Here is a 20,097-nt window from a genome sequence, read left to right as displayed (position 1 = left end):
ACAGCCAATCACGAGGCGCGTATTCTTCAGCCAGCGTCCTAATTCTGACCAATGATGAGCCCCGGGGGGCGGGGGGAAGCCTTGACGCACTGAGGCTCGTGATTGACGCAAGCCTTGTTTCTAAATTTAGGACGGAGGCAGAGTGAGATAGCATAGAGCCCATTCATTGTAACGGGGCGGGCCCGACTATTTTAGCGTTGTGATTGTGATCCAGCCAAGCCAAATATAGTCGTAGACAGGTATTTTTAGCCGTAAAGCGCGTCCCCGTGTTCATTCGGCGACCTGGGCCATACAATTTGACATGAGCCACGGCTCCAAAATCAGCACACTCAGTGTTAACCTGCTTTTCCGTAGGGGGATAGTTTTACAGTCAGCTGATATTACCGTCATACCCAGAGAGAAACAACTGTAGTCCCGAGCTGTCGACAGTAAAACAGGTTCTCTCTTCACCCGGGGACAAGTTCGGAAAAGCGGGGGAATGAAAAGACCATTGATCAACAGGTTTGTGAATGTGAAGGCTTGCAGCTTTGCGCCGCGGCGCTGCTTCTTCCTCAGCTCAGCACACACTCGAGACACTTTTTAGCTGAGAGGACCGGTCGGAGGAAAGCCACTGTAGTCAGGCTGCACGCCGCTGCTGAAGGGGAAGTTTAGCGGTCAGGGCGGGAAGCTGGAGGCTGAAGGTGTTTTAATAAGGGAAAAAAAAGGAAAAAAAAAGAAAGAAAAGAAAACAGCTGTGCGCACACTTTACGCACTTAATATTTGCCAGTCCGCCCAGGGAAATCCCTCTCCCGTGTTCCACCTCCATACAGATGTTATATGGCCTGCAGGAAAGCAAGACATACATGTGCTTGTTATTGTTATTACACCCAGTGACCCACTCTCTCCCAGTTTATCTCAGTCACGTGTGCAGTGAAATGGTCAGGGGATCCAACCTGTTGGTTTGTTTGTAACGTGCCTGAAGAGTGAGTGGTGATTAATGATGGAGAACACTTGTAGTCACTCCCACAGTGCCAGGATCAGCTGCAGGGCATGCAGATCACATGCGGCCAGGCCTCAGACTGCCAGGGACTCCAGTCTGACAGGGTGGCCAGGATTTCCCCTCTTCATTCACATTTATACACAGTTAGTATTCACACCTGTTCAGACACTTGTGAGTAGTTTGTAGTACTGCCAGGTGACTGTGAACAGCTTGACTGGCAGGTGGGTTAACCGCAGAGTGGATACTGCATCGTAACTCCAGGTATCATCACTTCCTCACTGACTCAATCACTTTTTATTTTATAACTATGACTTTTTAATCTCGTAATTGGCTTTTGTCCCATAATTGACTTTTGACTCGCAATTCGGACCGTTTATTTCGTAATTGACCTTTTATCTCAGACATATGACTTTTTAACCTACATTTCTGACTTTTTAATTCATAATTCTGACTTTAAAAAAAAATCTCATTATGGCTTTCTATCACATCACCATGACTTAAGTGATCTCATAAGTCTGACTCGCCATGGGATTTTAAAAAATAATCAGGACTGGGTTGTCATCTGTTTTTTTTATTTATTTATTTTGTATTAAACTCTTGGAGATGGGCTTCCATAGAAGTAGCAAGACAGTTATACATTATTTCAAAGTTGCCCTAATTCCATCTTCATGACTTTGTAGGGCAAAACATATCCTATAGGCATACATCACAAGTTCTTCTGCGTGTCCTGTACTTTCCTGTTCTCCCTCTCATCAGAATTATAAAGCGATGCTTCGGTCATGTAGGGTGAACTGTTATAAATGGATAATTTGCTTTGGCAATTATTTAATTATTTCACAATGTTCCCTCTCAGTATCTATGAGCGTGCTTTCAGAGGTTAAGTTTTGTGAATGGATATAATTGTCTTTATAACTCGTCTGCATCCTTGTTTGTCTCCCTCTCCTTGTCTCTGTGTCCCACCTGCCTGGTCCCTCTCCTGCTCCTCCTGGACGCTCCGAGGGTATCAGCTGCCTTGGCTGTGACCTCACCATGGTGACGTGTAATCCAGATTAACCTGCTCTCTTATTCCACCATACATGGAAGTGATTAGAGATTATGACCGTGTCCTTTTAATAGAATTTGGACGTGTGGGTAATCAACTGCGTCCACCAGCGTCGCGTGTCAGGTGACGACTCACTCACGCACACACGGTCGAACACACTGGCACAAAGCGCTTGTTTTTGTCACCTAACAGGACACTGCACTGGGTTTGGTTGCATATATTTCTTTGGAGACTCACTTCAACGTTTTACCATATACTGGGCCTTCAACTGATAATTATTTTCATTACTGTTAGTTTCTTTTGTCAAAGTAAAAGTCCAAAACCCCCAAATCTGCCATTTAGTATCATAGATGACAAACAAGAGCAGTTAATCCTTACGTTTAGGAAGCTGGAACTAGCAAATGTTTGACACATGGACATTTCTACAAAAAATACATGATGAAATCTCCAGCCGCCTTTGCCGCCAAAAACAGGTATTTAAAGCCAAAGCACGATGTTTTCCTAACCCTAACCGAGTGCCTTAACATAACCACACAAAAGCACAGCGCTGTGATAAGAGAGAGCGTCAAATTGAATCTAAAGAAATGTAAAGTTTGAACTGATCTGTGGTTTCACAGAGACATTCCTGGCCAACAGTTAGTCTGCCGATTGGGTCACATTCTTTTATATTTTTCCTCCTTTTCCTCTTTGTGAAACATACACTTTCATAAGGCTTTTTCAGGAACCCGAGCCACAGTGCGAATAGAGAATAAAGTCTAGAAATGTAAAACAGAATGTGGCAACAAAAACTGCCTTCATAAGAGAGTGTGTGCTGAAAGCTACATGGCAAAATATGCATTTTTCTCCTGTCAGTCTGTCTGTCTGTCTGTCTGTCTGTCTGTCTGTCTGCCTTTGAAGTCAGTGCCCTTGAGAGTTAATCTCTTTTTACTTCCATCTTTAAAGGACACCTACGTCCTGAATTAGAGCAGAATCAGAAATGCCTTATTTAATCACTCACTTGGGCAAAAGGCTGGTGGAACGTGAAAAGAAGGTGTGCAGTTTTGTTAACCAACATTACCGACCCAAAAGTTAAAAAATTAAAAATCTATTCACCAAACACTTTGTTCTTTGTACCCTCTATTCTTGTCGTCGTCTCACTGCCATTCATCCAATATCCTGTTTAATCTGCTGCTTTTATTCTACTACCATTTAGTTTTACAAAACAGGAAAGGGAAAAGTCAAAACTTACTGAATACAAGGTCAATCCCATCCCCAGACATTGGTTCAGCTGGCAAATGGTGGCCAATTTGTGACAGACAAAAAAGGAACATCTTGAATGGGTGAATTTTGGTTCCACATACTTTTTCCGCCAGGCAAATTGAATTTTTACAAATCCAATAAATTCCTTTTGTTCTTTCCTTTTCTTCCCGGATCTAAAACTAATTACTTGGCAATAAAGAATAACACTGACAGTTTGAGTGTCTGCTGCGTCTGTACTGAGTTGTTAAACGCTGCAGGCTCGTCAGTGTTGTCAGATTTATGATAGAGGAAGTCAACCCTTTGCATAAAAAAGTGCTTCCTCGCTTGCTTGTGCACAGTCGTGGTGTATAAACACTGGTCCGGCGTCTTTTGGCCTTCCTGCGCAGAGCCGCTGACTATATGGTGGCCATATTGTGCCGGGATTGCTCTGGCTTATCGCAAAGCAAGAAGTGAAAAGTGATTGTGTCAGTTTGAATGAGCTCTCTATGTCTACGGCCAAGGCACCAGCACTCAGCGCTCTGGTGACACTGGAGAAAGAGGAGAGCGGAGAAAGAGAGAAACAGAGGAAGGCTTTTATCTTCGTGTCACCAAATCTGCTCCAACTGTACGTCAGAGTGCAGGCGAGGACGGGAGGGGGCGGGGTTGCGGGGGAGAGGCCTGCTGGCGCAATGGCAGGGCGCTCAATGGTGGCATTCTTCCCTTTCCTGCGGACACACAGACAACACAGCACACGCACACACAGCCGCACCAGGGGGATTCCCCTCGGGAGTACCCAAGTGAAGTAACACAACCCATCACTGCCTTATCACACCAGTGCCCAAAGACAGGAGAGAGGAGTGTTTCCATGAACCGTGGCACAGGAGGTGTACTGTATATCACTCGGGGATTGTGGGCCATTATATGATGCTATCATGATGTGTTTTTCACTTTTTTAAACCTGTGTGTGTGTGTGTGTGTGTGGAGAGATAGAGAGAGTGAGCGGTAATGCGCAGCAGCTTGTGCGTAATGTTCTGTATTTTCCCTCGCTTGTTTGATGGCAGATTTATCACCTCTGTCTTTTATGGCCCTGCAATGAAAATTGGATTGCGCGATTCAACGCTTTATGTGTACATTTTGGAGGGCGGGTGCGAGTCAATCCCTGCGCCATGTTTGTTTTTGCTCGTGTGTGCATTTATCTGTGTATGTTCCTCTGTTTGTGTGTGTGTGTGTGTGTGTGTGTGTGTGTGTGTACACAACGGTGGCAGTTTTACACGACCTCCTCCGCCATGGAACCATGCACTTTTTCCTCACCATTGTTCTTGCCAAGCAAGTGAATGTTTGTGTTATGCCGGCGCAGGATAGTTTTGCATAGTTATAAAGAAATGTGTGGATTTAAGCTGCTACGTTTATCCTGTCAGATCCATCATCTGTGATGGGTGACGCAGGCTTGTGTGAGTATGTGGAGAGGTGTACAGGTGAAAGGCTCTCTCTCTCTCTCTCTCTCTCTCTCTCTGTGGTGTTTCTCCAATCACTTCAGAAATCTATCCTGAAGCACTTACATAGAAGCTTCTCTAAGCTCCATATGAAAAGGACAGTGTATACGTGGCTCTCACACACAGCAGCAGGTGTGTGTCAGGCATGATCCAGCAGGCAACAACACATGATGGTGTCTTTTACTTCATACTTTCTTAAGTGGCTGATTATCTCACTGATGCCGCCACCCCCCCCCAGTTGTATCTCCAGCATGTGAGACTGAATCACATACAGAAAAGTCAGATTAAAGTCTAGATTAAATATGTAAGTTAAAAGGTGGAGTAGCCACTTACATAATCATTGTCAGGTTTTATGATAGAAGCTGCAATTCACTGAAAACTGGCTCAACCACTTTATAATGACTATTATCGGGAAGATTAAAAGTTTGTCTACACCCTTTTAGCCTGGCAGACAGGGCAGATATGTCTCATTATTAGCCAGTCTGCAGTTATGTGCAGGGGCGGAACAAATGCTAGTTGCAGAGTGCAAGCGCAGAGATGGTAGTGGCTGACAGCAGTCATTCGGTTTTTAATGAGAGACTGCAGTGGCAGCAGATCAGTAATTAAAAGTATGATTTCTATTGCGGAGCTTGGACTGTTGATGGACAGGCTTATCAGTCATGTCAGTTGCACACCGATTAAACAGGTTCTGAACAACAAGGATACCATGCGAGTGATGGTGCATTCACACCCTCAATCACACCCTGGTGTTATTGACAGGACAGGTATTTGTATGTGTTTTGCTTGCTACTTAACCTACATGTTGCAGAATGTATATGTACAATTTGACACCACAAACTTCCTCAGCGCACATCTAAAATTTGTTTAATATGTGTAAATAAAAGCATGATTTTGTGACATGTTGACCAGTTTGGAAGGCAGTTGTGGTCCAATATGCAACTCCCAAGTGGGAGGCAAAATATTTAGCATATTCATAAATTCATAGATTCTTAGTTTTCATTGATGGAGAACGAGTAGGTGTAATTTAACAATGTACTGTATAGTTGAACTTTTTTGGGAAGTGTTGAGATTATTTTCATATTTCTTTAAACATGTCTGGATGGGATTTTTTAACCCTATGATGCTCATGGTACCAGGTTTTTATATTAAAAGAGAAACTCCACCAATTTTACCAACAACATGGGCTATGTGATAAAGTAATATGAAGCCTTTTATTGTTTCAGAGGAAGCTGCATGTAATCTGATAAATTGATGTTCCTCAGTGGCTAACGTGGCTGTGTTGCCTCACTGCTGTGGGTCACGTGTGTGTTTGTTCACACAGATAGCGTCATTGCTGCAGCGTTGACACTGCCGGCCTTATCTTTGTACTTGGAATTTGCCTTTGATGATTATCAGTAAGGATGATGACATGATTTTCCTTTGCCCCAGATGAAATAGACAGGGGGGATGACATATTCGGTGACATATTTGCTGGTGTGATGATGATATGACTGTCCACAGATTGTTTTTAGGGTGTATTTTTGCAGAGAACTGCTCACATGTTGAGGGAAAAATAGGCAATACTCCAGATCTCTGGATGAAGCGCTGCTGCAGCCCTGCTCTCACCTGTTTACATGGGTACCAACATGAAAATCAATTATGTTCTGCCATGTACATGCACTGCTCACGCAGGATATGTGATCCAACCTTAAGCATTGTGGGTAACGTAGTCCGCTGGCCAATTAGACACTGTTAGACTCAGACAGCTTGAAAACAAATCATCCAAATCAATCCAGCAGAACAGAGAGGCAGAGATATTGCCTTTTTTATTCCACATGTTCCACACCCATAATGCAACTTAGCTACTGATTGACATCACTGGAGGCAATTTATCAGATAACACACAGCTTCCTCTGGATCCACAAAATAAAGCTTTATAGTACTACAAATATGCAGTCGGACTCCCCAAGACCTGTAATCACACTTTAATATGCAAAACTGGAGGAGTTAACTTTAACCTTTAACTTTGTGCGCCACATAGCCCCTGAAGACATTGAACACAATGGAATATTGACATTAGGAAAGGTTGGTATTGAGCAACAGCGTCAGATGAAACATTTCCAGGCACATGTCTGCCAGCTGTTGTTGTTTTGTACACTCAATCCCAAAACTGTCTAGTTTTAATTGATTCTGTGTCTGTGGTCACTTACGTCATCTCGCTTAAAAAAAGAGAAAGAAATGTTTTCAATAAATAACCATGCACCTGCCAGTCAGAAGCCCACCCGCTGACCTGTCATGTGAGGTAACTGGAAAAAAACAAACTGTGTCACTACTGCAGGTATTAAGTTTACAACTTAACTACCGGCGGCGAATTTAAGTGTGCGTGGGTGCAATTTGTAAGATAGTATGTGAGTGGAAATATTTGAACAGTGGGTGTATGAGTCACCTTCGTGTGGGCAGTTGTTTAAAGGCCATTTTCTAGGAGATGTCAGAAACAGGAACAGCTATTAGTATATGTGTTTGTAATAAGGTGTGTGATGTGGTTCTGTCATTTGAGTTGAAGCATCGCAGGATTCCCCCTCCGATCGTGTTGAGATCGAGATATCAGCCGAAAAACAGGCAGAATCTCCTTGTGGCTCAGACACAGTAGGAAAACGCCCACAGTGAACGGTGAAGTAAGTGATATGAAGCTAATGTTTGACGCAATCTATAAATAAACTTAATATCAAACATGCTGTTGAGGGCCCTAGAATGATGCAGTGGATGTTATTTTTAAAGCCTGGGAATTTCAGGTGCAGGTCAAAGTGTTTACATGTAGTTGTCGATGAATTTACTTGCATTTGCGCCCGTGTGAGAAACAGTTGCCCTTTAGTTATTCACATATGTGCCTTGCTTTTGGGCTGACTGCCCTGCACTCCTCGATTAGTTTCGCCTCCGCTCATGCCACTCCCACACCTTCAGCCCAGGTATTTGCCTGACAGCTTGTAATTGTAGTTCGGGCTTACTTCATATAAAGGAGTGATGACATTTCAGTAGCTGAGTCAGTGTCTTCGTCACCCTTCAGATATTCAACACTTGAGCAGAATGTGTGTGTGTGTGTTTTCTGTGATTTCTACTCAGCGTATGGGGTCTAAATGTGTGCACGGTGTTTGACGCTCAGAGTAATGACACTGGGTCGCACACTGACCACATGGGCATGTGCACGGGCAGACACACACACACACACACACACACACGCCCACTCACACTTGCAGATAAACAAGTGGTTGCATTTCTGCATGAGTCACAGCCGTGGGTAGAGGTGGAAAGTTTCCTTGTTTGGGCTATTCCCCCCTGCTGACACTTTTTGATACTTTTTTGAAATATCTGATTACAGATCAAGTCGAAGTGGTCAGTGGATCAAAAGCAAAATATTTTCCCCTCACTTTTTAGTTGCTCACTGACTAAAAAAAAAATGCATGATGTATTACAGACAGTCAATACTATCACTCAAGCCAATCGCCAGAATAAATGTTGGCAATGTATGTTTCTGCAAAACCATGGATATGTCGAAACTTTACATTTCTTTAGGTGCAATTTTCAGTTTAAATGGTGACAGCTGCTTATCGTTCGGTTTGGATGCAAAAACCTCTTGGTTAGGGTAAGTTACGCTGACCTAAATATTGAAGTGGACAAAAAAAGTAGTGTGATGAGATCCTTTTGTGAGGAAATTGTGTGCTCTGCTGTTTTGTCACTGTAACAGGGAGTTAAAACACTTTGCACTGCAAACAAAAGAAAAATTACAAAAGAAAAGAAAACATTCTGCAACCAATCATCTGATCTACTGATTAAGGTGATCGTATTTGCTGCAGGAACAGGGACATTTTAACCTGGCTTACCAGGTTCTGTCGCCCCAAACACGGCTGAAATTTTCCCAGACATCACGTCAAAAATATCCAGATTTGTTGCTGCTAAAACTGCTGAAAAATGACCCGACGTAGGTTTTAAAAATATCCAGTGGTTACGCGATACAAATGTCTCTCAATGGTCTCTTGCTTAGCAGCCATCTAATGTAGCTATCACATCCTCCTACAAAGTCCAACCCAGTGTCAAGGCAGTATGTGAAAAAGTGCTGAAATGTGATCTGTTGGGATGATATATATGAAATGCACAACGGTAATGTATCCGTAGTTAACAGAAAAACGTACGATTCCAACATTTTATTCTTGCAACTGGGCTGTATCACACACAGGCTGTCTTGAATTAAAAACATAGTGCAAGAGGTTTAAAAAGGAATACTTTTGCTTTTAAACTCTTGCTGACATGGTGTATCATGCCCTGTTGTCTATAATCTTGGATAATGTGTCCTCATCTGTGAGATTAGTGTTGCTCTATTATAGGACTTTTTCAAAGCAGACATTCTGACTTGTCACAGTAGGAAAGCTCAGGTGTTAGTAATAACAATGACGATGGCTTTGTGCTATTCAAATATCACAGTAAGCCGTAACTGTGTGACAGTTAGTCATCGCGCGCAGTATCGTGCAGGAACCTGAACTTGAAGCGTGCAACTGTCACTTTATTATCTTCCTACTGTGACATGTCAGAATGTCTTCCTTAAATATGCCTGAATGTGGATTTATTCTAAAGGAGATCTGATGAACATTATATTTAAGATGACATATACATTGTATATCATGTTATTTTCAATTAGGTGCATAGTTCGTATGTAAGTATTAAGAAGTTTGAATTACAGCTTTAACAATTAGTCACCTTATCGATTAGTCGAGCAAAATTATTGGGCTGCTATTCAATTAATCATTTCAAGTAGAAGCATTTGCTGGTTCCACCATCTCAAAAGAGGATTCACTGCTTCTTTAGATCATACATGATCATAAATTGAATATTTTTGGTTTTGTTAATCAAACAAAGGGAGCAATTCAGCAGGATCACTTGGGTTTCGGGGAAGCTGCAGAGGGTGATTTTCAATTCTTTTTTATATTCAGATTTGCCTTATCTGCTTTGGTGGAAAAAAATGAGGAAAACTCGCATTTCTCCTATTTACGTCCCCAGAAGTGCCCTTGAGCGTCCTGCGACTGCTCCGGTTTAGCTGCTCAGTGGCCAACAGATCACACTGTGGTTGTCCTGAGCTGCCACCAGCCAGGGGTGAAAGTGTCTAAGTGTGTAAGCGGGTGACGTTACAGGGTGTTCCTGTCCTTTGTGTTGCTCTCGGTGAGATTAAGGTAAAAAAAAACTTTGCAGTAATCAGCCATGTTTAATGGAAGCTCAATGATCTAGTCTGTTGTGTTGCATCATCACCGTATTTTTTTCTGTTTAAAATGTCACAGCCGTTTGACTTGCATTGCAAGTATTCTGCTCTGAGCTCGTCTGTGGCACTCGGGTCAGAAACACCTTTATTGAGACATGTATTGATTTCAATTATCCATCCAAGGGTTAACAAATACTGACGACCAGCCAAGCTTCCGTCCTCTCTCTCTTTCATAGTGCATGAATGAAATGCCGTGCAGAGACTCCATTGTTCAGGAGACATAATAAGTTTATGCCTAATGAACTTCAGGTACGCAGTTCATCTTAGAGGGAACAAGTCTTGGCTTTCAGGGAGGAACTTGTCTGATCATGTCTCCTCCCGTGTCTGTTTGTGAGTGAGCACATGTGTGTATTAGTACTGGAGTGCTTGCATCTACAAGTTTATCTTACCAGTTGACTCATTACGTGTGATAATTAGTCAGAACCCCATTAACCTTTGATATTTTGTTCAGTGTAGGTGAATGGGATTAATATAATTTTTCAATGCAGTGTCACCATTTTGACGTTTAACACACAAACCTTTCGAAAAGTTCACGGATGGCAGACTTACATAACTGGCCTTGTGGGATCTGCAGTGAGCCACGAGTGTTAAATTCTAAATATGCAGATATTTTTCTGGAAAATAAACGTAAAAGTGATGCAACTGAATAATTCTTGACAGGTCTGTAGATCGCTTAAAAGATTTAACCTTTAGGGAGTTTTCACACCTGCATATTTGGGTCCGCAGAGATCAAATCCTCTTTAGAAGGGTTCCTGTGAAACCTAAATAAATGCAGTGGGTGTAAAACTAGGAACTTCTAAAGAAAATTAATAATTTTTATGAGAAGTTGACAAGCATTGATATTCCCCCTTATTCTTCTCAAAATGTTGCTAAAATGATCACTGTTAAAAAACAACTCTTTATCACATAGTGCTGGACAAACTTGCAAATTCTGGGATGGTCTGCCGCTGAAAGAGAAAACTGTCCACCTTAAGTTTATGCCAAAGTGTCTAACTCGACACTCACATGACATTATTTAGTAAGTTTCATCATCTGACAATGTGAAGCATATTTCCGTCAGTCAAAACCAGAAACTAAGCGACAGTTTCACTTCTTATTTGGGTCTCGTTTTGAGAGCTGTTGGTCTGTCAGGTTGGAACATTTACGTACTAAATGTGCTTTAAAATTGATTCGAGATCTGCCCTGAAAAACATTTATCATGCAGATCGAAATAAATATTGAAACTTCATAAGCATGATATGTATTGAAATAAATACATTTTGTTATATTCATTTGACTTGTTGATACATGATTAATAACTGTGGATCAGTTCAGAATTTAAATTAGTCTCTTTGGCAATCAAAATAGCTCATTTGACGGATATCACTCATTTTTACCCGCTCCTCTGGATGAAATGTGAAACACAGCAGCTACATAATGATTTTTAATGGCTTTAAATATGACGGGCATAAGGGGAAGGAAATTGTGTTTTCTCATCTTGCTCTATGACCACAGATTGCTCGACAAGCTGAGGTCAGAGTTTTGTTCCTTTGCACAATAAAACATACTTAAAACACGTATGACAGGAAACTTTAAAGATGTGTCCAGGGGAGAAAGGAAGCAAAAAGACTTACACTGCAAATCCTTTCTAATACGGAAAAATAACATCAAGTGTTGTCAGACAACGGGACAGGAATACAAATTAACAAATCAAAGACTGAAATGGGAACAAACAGTAGAAAGTATAATGTTAAATGTAGGTGTTTCCTTATATATGTCCTATAAAGCTACAGGAATGACCTTGAATAACCTCATGCAGTTGCCCTCATAGATTCCGGCCTCGTCATTGACGGCAACAAGAAACTTTCACAAGTTCGAAAATATTTCATTTCTTGTTCTTTCTTTTCGTTCTTCGTTGTCCTTCGATCTCGTTACGAAAGGTCAAGTGCGCTTTAACGTGTTGCGGCGTCTTGTTTGTGATTAACATCTTGCTGGGGTTGCACAAGAGAATTCATTCAGTCATTTAAGTTGTCTTCCCCTTGGCTTTGACCTTTCCTTAAGCAAAGATCACCGCTTATGATTCACTGCATCTCACCTCTGACATTTAAATTCCATCTCCTTCTCACGATTGAAACCGGGCAACAATTACCTGGGTACGGGAATCTAACGTATGCAACATGGCGGATCATGGCTGCTGCGTGGGCACCAACCAGCAATAAACCCAAACCACGCATGGGTGCTATTGTGATCTTCCCAGAAGTCCTCGGTGCGCAGTGAGAGACACTCCCAGAAGTTTCCATAAAAAAAAAGCCTGGTGCATTAGGACTACCCTCCTGATGTTCGGCCAGCTGCATACCTGAAGAGCAAGTATTTACGCATGCCGCTCCCCATGACTGGAAGCGCTGACTTGTTGTGTGGGAGTGCAGCGCCCAAAAATGCTGACATAATTTGCTGCTGATGCAAGATGTTCAGAGGGAGTTCCAGCGTCATGTGTAATTTTCAGGAATATTGGAAATCAAAAATCTGTTTAATTGTCGGTACGCCTACATCCAAACGCCCACCTGCTGGTGTAATTACAACACAGTGAAATTATGTTTAAAAAAACGTCTTTTTGCATCATTTGAAGACGTGCGCTCCCAGTGTTCTTTCCCACACACACACACATACATACACTCAAATGACCACATAATAGGGCTCCAACCACACTGGAGGTTTCTGAGGCTCGAGGTTCTGCCAAGTTAAGACCACCACGGTCCTGCTTTCTCTCTTCAAAGCTCTGATGCATACATAATGATCCGCTGCAGTTTGATCTCTATGTAGGTCACCTGGAAGTGTGACAGCTATTGTGAAAGCGAGCAACCAGTGGACATGATCTGAACCCTGCTCGTAAACATTTGTTATCTAAACACTTCGTAATGGTTTTCATACGTTCGATCAAGGCAAATGACAGAAGAGCTCGATTATGTGATGTCAGCAGCAGCAGGCAAAGTTTTTTTTCTTTTAAAGCATTACACATTTTCGGAACACATATTTTCACCTTTACCTGTAGTACAATCTCACATTTTTGTTACATTTATATAAAACTGGGGGAATCAACAGGAAAAAAGGTCAAAATCAAAGCAGTAAAGACTGAGGTATCCTGACTCTTAGCTGAGTCGGGCTCCCAAAACGAAGAATCCTGCAATTCCCATAATGCAACTCAATAGATTGATGACCTGATGTCATCATCTGTGTTTTATTTCAGAACTTTTGAAAGTCTCTTTTAGAGCCACAGAAGAAATAACACAGCAGAGTAACTCCTGAGTTAACAGAACTTTTTATATAGTGTGATACGTCTGTAGGCGCAAACCTAGATCTTCATGAATGGATCTTACGCCGCACCAATCACGTGGAGAAATAGTATTAGTGTCATGTTACGTTGGAAAATGCTGGTTCCAGTTAAGTGTCATGTGATGCCGGAAGTAACACCCACAATTTGCATAAGGTATCATGAGAGCAAGGAATAAGGTGGATGAAATATGTAAAATTAGCTTCTCTCTAACGTTAGCTGTGTTGTTTCTATATATCCGTAAAGAAATGTATTTACTTGCATTTAATACTAGAGGCTTATGTAACGCAAAACACAACTGTGTGGAAACAAGGTGTTTAGCAGACTCCAGCATTAGGTTCAGTTTGGCCATCCATCTTTCAAAGAATTTAAACGTGTGTTTCCTTAATGTTGGGCAGAAACTGTTCTCTGTTCAACGACACTGTCCCTGTGAAGGCTATTATTACAATAGTGATGCAGCAGTGAGCTGTGCCTTGTAAGTCAGCAAGTGCGTTAGTGTGAAATATCTGTGATTGAGTGCTATTGATCCTGCGGTGATTAGTGGGAGTGACCATCAGAGCGGCTTTGGCTCTGTCACTGGGACGAAGGAGACAGCACATCTCCCCTCCCTTTCTGTTGAATAATCTGCTTACTCACCGGATGTGATTCACCTAACTAGCTCTGTTAGAGAGAGGGTTGTGTTGTCTAAATGTTTGGTCAGTAATGTTGTGTAATGTTTGGAAAGTTGTGTGCTTATGAGATAAATAACCTCATCGAGGCCTCTTTCTGGCTGGCTGCTGTGCTGCTTTGAAATCCACTCCCAATAAGTGGCTGAGGGGTCATTAGAAAATGACATTTTTGCTCACACGAGATGACGTTACTGTTTTGGATTGTAACATGACCGCAGAGAATGTATCATTCTGACTGGCCCAAGAATGTGTGTAACTATTTAATCAGAGACCCCCAGAATGTGATGAAACATGATTATTGTTTATAGTTCATTTGAAAGTATATTTTGATTTCAGTAACGTGGTCATGGAAAGAAAAATCCATATTTTGTTTGTTACCTGAAATGTAAGAATGTCCAGATCTGCCATAGTGTAATTATTTATTTTAAGGCCTCTGGATCATGAGGTAATTATTACGCAGTGTGTTAAAAAGTCAGTTTTCTTTGGGATCTCGAGGCAATTATTCCGTAAGCTCTTTCTCATTTGTTCTTCCGTAATACTGACACATATAACTCATGATCTCAATAAAACCAATAAAGTGCAGCTTGTTAACATGGCAAAACAGAGGAAATAAATTGTTTTGACCAATGACTTCCGTACTTGACATTACAGCTAGTGCAGTGCTATTGTACTGTTTTATCTGTCATGCATTTCTTCCATCAGTTTTCAAATCATGAACGCCTTCACATGTGCTTGGAGTCACAGCTTGACTCAGTTTGACTAAGCACGGCAGAGATTTCCTATTTTTCATTAGAACAAGGCTAATGAAGGTGTGTCTTGATGATATGCTTCTCTAGAATTGTGGCCAAAGGAGCGGCTGTAAATACTCTTCCCATCTGCATTGTTATCGGAGAATAGCCGTTAACAAAGCTCTGCTTAAAACACATTTCTTTTTCTGGCAATTCTTGACGATGAAAATACCCTGTTATTTATTTATTTGAAATTTTAATTAGGAAGCAATGAAGTCAGGAAATGTTGGATTTCCATCAGCGGTAACTTAACACAACTTCTGAAACAGTTTAAAGTGTAAATGATGAACCCGTATAATACTGCAGATGTCTGAAAGTACAAACAGAAACACAGGAGAGAAACTAAACTTCAAACCACAGAGATTCAGTTAGAAGCTATGAAAGTACTGAGAGCTAAAAGCAGAGACTTTTAAAAACGCCTTTCGAGTTGAGACTCGTAACATGGGCTTGCTTGAGGGGGAGAAAGGGGGTTGTCATGGTTTGGCCCCTCTGGAGAAGGTCCACCTTAGGTGCCGTGTGGTTCAACTTGGCACAGTAAAATACTGGTGTTGTAAAAGCAAATCAGTGCAGCACAGTTAAAGTAAAGTTGGCATAATTATCCCCATTTTCAATGTTACTTCGTCATATGACTTGTTACAAGCTCTTTGAATTTACCCTGCTGTTAAAGGTGCAATGTGTATGAATTTTGGTTTAAAACATCCAAAAAGGGAATTTATCCACAGAATAGGAAGAACTAACGTGTATTAATTGTGTTGCAGAGATATATCTACCGAAGTTAGCGTGTTAACATGCTAGCCCCAGCCCTTTCTATGTCATTATACCTCTCTGCGCTCTCAGTCTGGACCGCTAACTGCATGGCTAACTAGCCAACGTGGGCTACAGTTGGCAGCAATTAGGGGTCTGATGAGTTTGAAGTGACCTTTGACAGGTGGCCAATTCTTACACATTGTTTCTCCTGGTTCTTTTTTGTTTTCTTCTGTGGTTTATGGCCTGCATTCAACTCATCACTTTTTTTCAGTCATTGGGAATGTGTGTCAAGTCACCCATGTCCTCGTGTGCGTGCTAGTAAAGCGCAAGAAGAATGAGAATACGCGAAATAAAAGATTGCTCCACAGCACCATTAGTGGTTAAAAACTCCAAAGGGCTCCTTTAATGATGTGTTTGTTGGTCTATTTGGTCTGAACAGAATAAGGCAGAGGCTGCTTCTAAAGTCTCTCAGACGGTTTCCAGACCAGATTCAGTTCAATGGCAGGCCATGACATCAAGGCTGATGTCATGGCCTGACACCCCCCCCCCCCCCTCAACAACACCGTCACATCACTGTCTCTGCTCCACTCACCTCCTACGTTACTCTTTGTTCCTCATTTTCTGTCTCTGGCTACACTGTCCTCTCTCTGTTGCCCTCTCTTTCACCACTCACCACTCAGTCCTTCCTCTGCTCTCTCTTTCCCTCCTCGTGTTCCTTTCAATCCATGAGGGGGAACTTCCACTGCAGCTTCTATCCAGGAACAGGCTTCCACTGTGGAAACACGGCTAATAACACCGCTCCGGTTTGCTTTCCACACTGAGGGGGGGGAAGCAGGGCTTCATGTCACTGCACATTTCCACTTGTCAACGTAGAAATGATTTCAAATAACCTGGCAGCGCACTCGGGTACGGACATTAGAGAAAGATCCCGTTTTATCTCGCCATCCATCAGCGGCAGTGCTCCCATTCAAATATCAGCTGAATGTGCAGCGAACATCCAAAACAACTGCAACATGCAAAGCAGGGATCTATATCTGTCACTGTGTGCGTCTTTTTTTATTTTTTTTATCTTCTCCTGAAAGACAGCTGCTGTAATTCGTCACTTATCAGCTCTAATGGATACACGTAGATAGGGGCTTTAGGGAGTACACACACGTGCACACACAACCAGGAAATGCAGGAATAGTCATCATATTCAAAGCAGACAGGAATAGAAACAGAATACATGAGGTAACCACAGTGGCATAAGCAGTAGCCATTACCTCAACAATGACCAAGAGTAGTAGCCTTTATTGTGTCTGGTTGTTTGTGTGTGTTTGTGTGTGTGTGTGTGTGTTTTTGTAAGGGCACATGCGGCTGTCAAAGATATCTTTTCCATGGTCAAGATATTTCTTTTCTCCATGAACGTATCTGGTCTTTACATAAGGTATGCCTGGGACTTACATAATTCCTGGCGTTTCAAGTTTCTGTGTGTGTATGTGTGTGTATCTGGAAAGCTTGTGGAACTGCAATTGTGTGAGAGTGTGTGTATGTATGTGTGTCCGTGACGCCTTGGATGCTCTCCTGGCCACGGCTGTGGAAATGCTCCACTGCCCCACTCCTGCTCGGTGGGGACAGTGGTGGAAAGGCGGGCGGATGGATGGATGGATGGATGGATGGATGGATGGATGGATTGGATGGATTGGATGTGGGGGCTCTGATGGAGGAGAGGAACTGTTTGGCGCTGCCAAAGAGACGGTGGCAGAATGAGAGAGGAAAAGTTGTACTTGCTTCACTGTTATGTAAAGTAGACCGCCTCTGTTTTTACTTGGCTGCAGGGTTTTAACTTGATGCGACAGGCTTTATGTCACGTCACTGTCACAGTTCATTTTGTTGCTTGTTCTTTCTGTGACTGGTGTTACAAGAAGCGCATCAGACTTCTTCAGTTCTTCAAGTAACTACTATGAACTGTCAGTTGGTTTTGTAGTTCTGTATCAGTCTCTCTGATGCACTTCCATCTCTCTGGATTTGACATAGTTGTTGTGTTGCGATGCGAAGTGACACAAAAGATGCTTTAAAAATTCAGTATGAGTGGTCAGAGCGTCCTGACTGAAACGCATCTGTAGGAATCCCATTGAAATCAAATTTAAAAACCTCCTAATGTGATTTTGATCTGATTTATAAAACGTACATTTCCTTTATTTGTCTGTCCAGATTCCCTAAAATCTATCCCTATACAATCTTGATATACCAAAAACATAGTCTTAGTAAAATAGATAAGTACTCATTCCATTCACACACACACACGACTGTCTGTATTTCAATTCCAACTTGTCCAGTAATATGTTTTATGGCTATATGCCTGCAGAACTAACAACATTCCCATTAGCTGTGGATTTGATTAACTTTAGTGTGAATTAGCAAATGTTAGCATGCTAAGATGCTATAAGAAGTGATAATGACCTGCTGAACATGTTACCGTCATTGTGATCATGTTAGCATGCTGATGTTAGCATCAAACTCAAGAGTATTAACGTAACACCTTACAGAGCTGCTGGCATGGGTGTAGACTCTTGTTAACATGCGGTTCATAGTGACAGCTGAGTTTTTGTCATCGCTTGATTTTGGTTGATGATTTCTGCACACTAGAGGGTGGTTTTGATTTTGTACTTTTTACCCTTTGTGTGCAGCACTGTGTTAAAAAATAAGTTTTGAGAAAATAGTTTTATAGTCAACATTGCTTTCAATTCTTTCCCCATAATTTCCGATGTTAACATCATCTCCCTTGTGTCATACCTGCTTAGAGTCTTATGACAAGTCAGATGACATTACCCTGCTGACATGTAAATAAAATATTTAGTGGACTATTTTCAGCTCTCTCTCGTTTGTCTTTTGTGTGATGAAGCATGATTAAACTCACCACATAGGTGTTAATATATTCATTCATAATCGTTCTTGTGTATTTCACTGTGCAGAAGTAACTTTTTCTTCTGTATCGGAGGGACTGTCCTTACTTTGCATGATGGGAAGCCCCATTTGGAGCTGTGTCCTGCTATGGATTTGCATGCTGCATGCATGCTGCGGGTACATACCATGCAAGTTCACTGTAACAAACCCGCCTGATCGAGCACCTACCTATAGGTTATTAGCTGTGAGGGTGCCTCTCTCCTTGTCAATGTCCTCTGCTTTGTCTTTGTCTCCTGTTGTACATGAGACAGGAATTCATCCCGAGAGGCAGCATGTGTGTGTGTGTATAAGTGTGTGTCTTTCTTGTAGTGGAAACTCTTTGGGAATCTGTGCCATGGAATGTCTGGGCAGGATTCCCTCTTTTCCCCAGCGGAGCGGACCATTCACACACACGACTATCTGTACGCAGCATGAACACGTAGCACAGCAGAGCATGGAAACACATGTCCGTTTGTGTGGACTTAACCTCATCGCACAGTTCATGAGATCTTCGCTTTGGGCTACTTAGTCCAAATTTTGATTTACATGAGGATGTGTTACCAAATCGCTAAAACAAAAACTGCCTCTGTCTGTCTGTCACATCTGCTTTTCCCCTCGCCTCTATCTGACTACTGACTGCTCTCACTTTCTCTGACTGTTCTCCTCTCTTACTCTTCTTCCCCCTTCGCTGGAATGCAACTTCAGCTTGACCTTGTGACTCATCTCTCCCACACTGACCACACCAACGCTGTCTATCCTATACAGACGCACTGCTGACCCGGACTCTCATGCAGCACAACACACACACACTCCTACGCTCTCTCACACACACACACACACACACACACACACACACACACACACACACACACACACACACACACACACACACACACTGTTGCGTCACTCTCCTGTGGTGTGGCCTGGAACTACTAGACAGCTGTTCCTGCTTAGCTGTCATGTCAGCCATGATGTCAAAGCTTTGTTGTGTGTGACTGGCTGACGTCTGACTGCGTCCTGTGTAGGTGGGAGACACAATGTAGGCGAATGTCGCTCCTGTGTGAAAGAGTCGTGGTCGAAATGGTCAACTGATCTATGACCTTCTAACCTACGGTCGTGCTCTTGCGTCTTTCTTGTCACCGCACTGTAAAAACGTGTCAAGTTTGGATCACGGATGCTACAGATGCACTAGTGACACAGAGCTCATGTAGGCACGTGTGTGAGGCAGTGAAAACTGCACTTTAAAGTTCAACTCAGAGCAGACTGTGGCTTCAGAGATGAAATGTCAGAACACAAAAGAGAAAGTTAAACCTACTATAATATTTTAAGATGCACAATTTGGGTCTCATTTTCATAGTGTTGGCCATCATTTGTATCATTTATGGAAGCATTGCACTCACCAAATTAAGTGCAGAGTTCTGGGTACTCGCAATGCCACAGTGAAGCCTGACGGGGCAAAACACATTCAGGCAGGTTGCAAAAATAGCCAGTTTGCCTAAATTTCTTTATCTGAAGTTCAAAGAGTAACAAAAAAAAAGGATCACTGTTGATGCTGAGATATCATCTTATTTTATCTGATGTCAAACTCTGGCACCTACGTCACCCACAACAGGTGTGTAGTGAACTCACTCCACACCTCTAGATTT

General features: G+C 42.2%; 1 protein-coding gene across 1 annotated transcript in view; it reads left to right on the top strand.

Moving 5' to 3' along the window:
* Positions 1 to 156: 156 nt before the first annotated feature.
* The window catches only part of alg2 (ALG2 alpha-1,3/1,6-mannosyltransferase), a 78,089-nt gene continuing 58,148 nt past the window's right edge, over positions 157 to 20,097 (top strand). Inside the window, exon 1 of the mRNA XM_030394531.1 lies at positions 157 to 501. The gene's annotated coding sequence lies outside the window, so the exon portion shown is untranslated. The remainder of the gene's footprint in view (positions 502 to 20,097) is intronic.

This window comes from Sparus aurata, chromosome 17, assembly GCF_900880675.1.
Source record: "Sparus aurata chromosome 17, fSpaAur1.1, whole genome shotgun sequence".
Lineage (NCBI taxonomy): Eukaryota > Metazoa > Chordata > Actinopteri > Spariformes > Sparidae > Sparus > Sparus aurata.
The sequence above is the reverse complement of the archived record's forward strand: the minus strand, read 5'-3'. Positions and strand labels throughout refer to the sequence as shown.